The sequence below is a fragment of the Giraffa tippelskirchi genome, chromosome 6, assembly GCF_054371585.1.
Source record: "Giraffa tippelskirchi isolate mGirTip1 chromosome 6, T2T-mGirTip1v1.2.pri, whole genome shotgun sequence".
Lineage (NCBI taxonomy): Eukaryota > Metazoa > Chordata > Mammalia > Artiodactyla > Giraffidae > Giraffa > Giraffa tippelskirchi.
In genome coordinates, this window is record NC_137280.1 from 59,769,368 (window position 1) to 59,776,421 (window position 7,054).

Sequence of the window (7,054 nt, forward strand, 5' to 3'; positions counted from 1 at the left end):
TTTTACTGAGAATTTCAGGACTACCAGAGGAAGATCACGGTGATAGTCTTTCAACATTTTCTGACACTCAGTTTGCCCTTTTCTACAATCCAAGCTCTTGAAATCTAACTTTCACATTTTACATTCAACTACCTAAAAAATTTATTCCTTTGTTCAAATTGCTTTTTACATACCACTGACAAAGTTGTTAACAATATTGTTTTTATCTTACAATAAATCTAATCATTTATTACTATGCTGATCCTCCCATTACAATGGGCACATCATGGGGGCGGAGAAATTTGCATATTCATCTTTGTAACCCAAAACCAAAATAATAAGTACAGTACTCATAAATTATTTGGTGGATTAATAAATTAATTAATGAACAAAAGAGTGGTTGCCAAAATCAACAGGAAATCAAGAGCAGTTAAAAATCTCCAACACAAGTTATTATAGCAACAGACTTTGGAAAAATTTCAAAAAGCTTTCTGACCAAATTTACTGCAATCAAGTCTGAAGAAAACAACAAAGAATATGCAGCCATTTGTACAGCCCCTGCTTATAATGCAATTTGCTTATGACAGAACTTGACCCATCTCATATATTGCATGTTTCCATTTGTTAATGATTTCTGAAGCAACTAATTCTGCAGGATACATGTGTCCTCTTCCTCTAATTCTGGCTCAATCCTCTAATATTTGGTGTAATCAAATTTGTTTTTCTGAGTCACCTTCTCATTAAGTGCAATATTAAAAATCATGTTTTGTCCACTTACACGTACCCTATATTACGCTTCCTTTGTATGGCACTCAGTTTGGAAAACAACAATAGCTTGATTTTTATAGTGTCTTAAAGAATGTAACATTGATATCTGCTATCTCCTTTCTATTTTTTTCATAGGCCTTTGTGCTGGGGTTTAGTCTAAGTGACTTGTCTAAACTTTCACAGCCAGTCAATATCATCAAGGAAACTTCCCTTCAAAGTATCATGTAGAATACTCTTTCTTTAAAAAAAAAATTGATATATAATTTATAACACTGTGTAAGGGCAAAGTGTACAATGTGTTGTTTTGAAATGTTTATGTATTGTAATATGATATATAATATATAACACCCACTGTAGCATTAGCTAACACCTCTGTCACATCACATATATAATTATCATTCCTCTTTATGTGGTGATTGTAGTTAACAATACTGTTATAAACTTCAAAGTGGAATCTTCTTATAGGTGAATTTCTCAAAGTAAGATTCCCTAACATATTTCCACTCAGAAAACTGCAATCCATAGGCCTTGCAGAGTGAATTGTTCAAGGGAATTTTCTTCTTTTTGACCTTGTTGGTGTACGCTTGTGTGGATGTGTGTGTGCATAATTCAAATTTTACATTCTAATAACAGGATAAATGCCATTTTCTACTCTCTCTCTTCCTTTCTACTTTTCCATTTGCTTTTTATTTTCCATGTTACTCTTTAGCTCCATTCACAGACTTCTCCCCAGGCTTATCTGCAATAGCAGCACCTCTGTTTTTGTTGAGGCCACTTTTTCCAATCAGAAGGTGAGCTCATGCTGCTTCCTGGAAACTGAAAATAGCAGGACCGTGTTGATCTGGAATGTTCTACCAAGTCCTCCACTTGCTGTGTTTCTTTCTGTGAGTCCTTGGGAAAGGAGGGCACTTCCTTTGTCATCACAAAGGGTTGAGTCTTTGAGTTAAAACAGAGCCCAAAATGATACTCAAGAAAGTTATGACTCTTTTACACCTAGTTAATTATTCCTCCCTTCTGTTCCTGGAGGTTCTACTTACATATATTATATTTATCACGTTACATTCAAAAGTATTTTATCCACTTATTAAAGATATAGTTATTCTGTGTTCACTATGTGCCAGGATTAAAACAGAAAAATATCCCTATTCTCAAAGAACTTCTAATCTAACAGGAAGAAAGAAACAGTAAACAAGATAAAGCATGGAAGAAGTCACACATGCTACATGTCATTTGTTTTTGATTAAAAAAACAACAACATTAAGAATCATGGTCCTTTCTAAACAAGCAAGCTTCAGGTTCATATGGCGATCAGGGGAAAATTCTCCAGGAACAAATAAAGAGAATTCTAATGAAACTATAATCACAAGCCAAAAGGGATACATTCATTTACTCTTTAAAACAATCCTTTCAGAAGAATTTTAACATATTCACTAATTTACTTAAGTAAGAATATCAGAAAGATAAAGATAGGTAACCAAATACTTCCTAGTAACTCATCTGCTGCGCTGCCACACACAGCACTAGTTTCTCCCATATAGGAATGAAAAATGCAGCATTAACCTAGACAGAAACCAGGTGCTTGCAATAAATAAAGTGAGAAACTTTCTCTGGGAGTTAAAGCGGCCGGTTGGTTAGTCAGACCTTCTTCGAGGGCATCCTTGTGGCTCCAAGTAGGTTGTGAGGTTTGGACAAAATGGATACACGTGTATACAAAACAGGTAATATTTCTTCTTGCTGTTGCTAAGTTGCTTCAGTCGTGTCCAACTCTGTGCGACCCCGTAGACGGCAGCCCACCAGGCTCCACCGTCCCTGGGATTCTCGAGGCAAGAACACTGGAGTGGGTTGCCATTTCCTTCTCCAATGCATGAAAGTGAAAAGCGAAAGTGAAGTCCAACTCTTAGTGATCCCATGGACTGCAGCCTACCAGGCTCCTCCATCCATGGGATTTTCCAGGCAAGAGTACTGGAGTGGGGTGCCATTGCCTTCTCCATATTTCTTCTTAGGCCACGTAATTTTCTGTCATAAAATTCACCTTGGAGGAAGAGTCCTGGCTGTTTGCTGCAATGCTCAGAGTTGGCAGAAACATCTACCATCAAGGTCGAAATCATTCTTTGCCAGGTGGTGTGTGAGAAACCAAATATAGCTCATGAGAGAAGGGATATCAAGACAGTGTTTTGTGATCAATGGCAGATTTTATAGAGAGCAAACTTTTTAAATTTGAGGCATAAGAGTTCCATCCTCAAATCCTAGCTCATTAACACATCTTATTGGTACAGTCATTCTAAACATACTGTCAACACCCATATCACTGGTCTCCCACAGGCCCCCACAACGCCATCAATTATCACTCCAGATGATCATTCAGTTCAGGGATTGCCCTTTCACACTGTCTTTCTATCTCACCATCTTGACTGGTTACATTACCCTCACGTAAAATGCATCATCAATGTAGATCATTTGCTTTTTCTAATTATATGATTATATATGATCATTAGAGAAAAATTAGGCAAGAAATTGCCCCCAGTGTATGAACAGGAAACAAGAACCACCAATGGGTGCTCACTTCGACAGCACATATACTAAAATTGGAACGATACAGAGAAGATTAGCATGGCCCCTGCGCAAGGATGACATGCAAATTCGTGAAGCGTTCCATATTTTTAACTTTAAATGATACAATAGACAAATTAGATTTAATTGATAATTACAGGACTTTCCACCCCAAAACAATCAATTTCACCTTTTTCTCAAGTGCACACGGAAATTTCTCCAGGATAGATCACATCGTGGGCCATAAATCTAGCTTTGGTAAATTCCAAAAAATTGAAATCATCCCAGCCATCTTCTCTGATCACAATGCAGTAAGATTAGACCTCAATTACAGGAAAAAAACTATTAAAAATTCCAACATATGGAGGCTAAACAACACACTTCTGAATAACCAACAACTCACAGAAGAAATCAAAAAAGAAATCAAAATATGCATAGAAACAAATGAAAATGAAAACACAACAACCCAAAACCTATGGGACACTGTAAAAGCAATGCTAAGGGGAAGGTTCATAGCAATACAGGCGTACCTCAAGAAACAAGAAAAAAATCAAATAAATCAACTAACTCTACACCTAAAGCAACTAGTGAAGGAAGAAATGAAGAACCCCAGGATTAGTAGAAGGAAAGAAATCTTAAAAATTAGGGCAGAAATAAATGCAAAAGAAACAAAAGAGACCATAGCAAAAATCAACAAAACTAAAAGCTGGTTTTTCGAGAAGATAAAATTGACAAGCCATTAGCCAGTCTCATCAAGAAACAAAGGGAGAAGAATCAGATCAACAAAATTAGAAATGAAAATGGAGAGATCACAACAGACTACACAGAAAAACAAAGGATCATAAGAGACTACTACCAACAGCTATATGCCAATAAAATGGACAACTTGGAAGAAATGGACAAATTCGTAGAAAAGTATAACTTTTCAAAACTGAACCAGCAAGAAATAGAAGATCTTAACAGACCCATCACAAGCATGGAAATCGAAACTGTAATAAGAAATCTTCCAGCAAACAAAAGCCCAGGACCGGACAGCTTCACAGCGGAATTTTACCAAACATTTAGAGAAGAGCTAACACCTATCCTACTCAAACTCTTCCAGAAAGTTGCAGAAGATGGTAAACTTCCAAACTCATTCTATGAGGCCACCATCACCCTAATTCCAAAACCAGACAAAGATGCCACAAAAAAAGAAAACTACAGGCCAATATCATTGATGAACACAGATGCAAAAATCCTTAATAAAATTCTAGCAAAAAGACTCCAACATCATATTAAAAAGATCATACATCATGACCAAGTGGGCTTTATCCCAGTAATGCAAGGTTTCGTTAACATCTGCAAATCAATCAATGTAATACACCACATTAACAAATTGAAAGATAAAAACCATATGATTATCTCAATAGATGCAGAAAAAGCCTTTGACAAAATTCAACATCCATTTATGTTAAAAACCCTCCAGAAAGCAGGAATAGAAGGAACATATCTCAACATAATAAAAGCTATATATGACAAACCCACAGCAAACATTATCCTCAATGGTGAAAAATTGAAAGCATTTCCCCTAAAGTCAGGAACAAGGCAAGAATGCCCACTTTCACCACTACTATTCAACATAGTTTTGGAAGTTTTGGCCACAGCAATCAGAGCTGAAAAAGAAATAAAAGGAATACAGATAGGAAAAGAAGAAGTAAAACTCTCACTGTTTGCAGATGACATGATCTTCTACATAGAAAACCCTAAAGATTCTACCAGAAAATTACTAGAGCTAATCAATGAATATAGTAAAGTTGCAGGATATAAAATTAACACACAGAAATCCCTTGCATTCCTATACTCCAATAATGAGAAAACAGAAAGAGAAATTAAGGAAACAATACCATTCACCATTGCAACAAAAAGAATAAAATACTTAGGAATATATCTACCTAAAGAAACAAAAGACTTACATATAGAAAACTATAAAACACTGATGAAAGAAATCAAAGAGGACACAAACAGATAGAGAAATATACCGTGTTCATGGATTGGAAGAATTAACATAGTGAAAATGAGTATACTACCCAAAGCAATCTATAGATTCAATGCAATCCCTATCAAGCTACCAATGGTATTTTTCACAGAACTAGAACAAATCATTTTACAATTTGTATGGAAATATAAGAAACCTCGAATATCCAAAGCAATCTTGAGAAAGAAGAACGGAACTGGAGGAATCAACCTGCCTGACTTCAGGCTCTACTACAAAGCCACAGTCATCAAGACAGTATGGTACTGGCACAAAGATAGAAATATAGATCAATGGAACAAAATAGAAAGCCCAGAGATAAACCCATGCACCTATGGACACCTTATCTTTGACAAAGGAGGCAAGAATATACCATAGAGAAGAGACAATCTCTTTAACAAGTGGTGCTGGGAAAACTGGTCAACCATTTGTAAAAGAATGAAACTAGAACACTTCCTAACACCATACACAAAAATAAACTCAAAATGGATTAAAGATCTAAACATAAGACCAGAAACTATAAAACTCCTAGAGGAAAACATAGGCAAAACACTCTCCAACATAAATCACAGCAGGATCCTCCATGACCCACCTCCCAGAATATTGGAAATAAAAGCAAAAATAAACAAATGGGACCTAATTAAAATTATAAGCTTTTGCACAACAAAGGAAACTATAAGCAAGGTGAAACGACAGCCTTCAGAATGGGAGAAAATAATAGCAAACGAAGCAACAGACAAACAATTAATCTCAAAAATATGCAAGCAACTTCTGCAGCTGAATTCCAGAAAAATAAACGACCCAATCAAAAAATGGGCCAAAGAACTAAATAGACATTTCTCCAAAGAAGACATACAGATGGCTAACAAACACATGAAAAGATGCTCAACATCACTCATTATTAGAGAAATGCAAATCAAAACCAAAATGAGGTACCATTTCACACCAGTCAGAATGGCTGCTATCCAAAAGTCTACAAGCAATAAATGCTGGAGAGGGTGTGGAGAAAAGGGAACCCTCTTACACTGTTGGTGGGAATGCAAACTAGTACAGCCACTATGGAGAACAGTGTGGAGATTCCTTAAAAAACTGGGACTAGAACTGCCATATGACCCAGCAATCCCACTGCTGGGCATACACACCGAGGAAACCAGAATTGAAAGAGACGCGTGTACCCCAATGTTCATCGCAGCACTGTTTACAATAGCCAGGACATGGAAGCAACCTAGATGTCCATCAGCAGACGAATGGATAAGGAAGCTGTGGTACATATACACAATGGAATATTACTCAGCCATTAAAAAAAATACATTTGAATCGGTTCTATTGAGATGGATGAAACTGGAACCCATTATACAGAGTGAAGTAAGCCAGAAAGAAAAACACCAATACAGTATAATAATGCATATATATGGAATTTGAAAGATGGTAATGATAACCCTATATGCGAGACAGAATAAGAGACACAGATGCATAGAACAGTCTTATGGACTCTGAGGGAGAAGGTGAGGGTGGGACGTTCTGTGAGAATAGCATTGAAACATGTATATTATCATATGTGAAACAGAACACCATTCCATGTTCAATGCATGAGACAAATGCTCAGGACTGGGGCAATGGGATGACCCAGAGGGATGGGATGGGGAGGGAGGTGGGAGGGGGGTCCAGGATGGGGAACACATGTAAACCCATGGCTGATTCATGTCAACGTATGGCAAAAAATACTACAATATTGTAAAGTAATTA

General features: G+C 36.6%; 1 non-coding gene across 1 annotated transcript; it reads left to right on the forward strand.

Moving 5' to 3' along the window:
- The first annotated feature begins 3,302 nt into the window (after positions 1–3,302).
- Positions 3,303–3,409, forward strand: LOC145511885 (U6 spliceosomal RNA). Its single transcript, XR_014058244.1, has one exon. It is a non-coding gene; the product is annotated as a U6 spliceosomal RNA (small nuclear RNA).
- Positions 3,410–7,054: the final 3,645 nt, after the last annotated feature.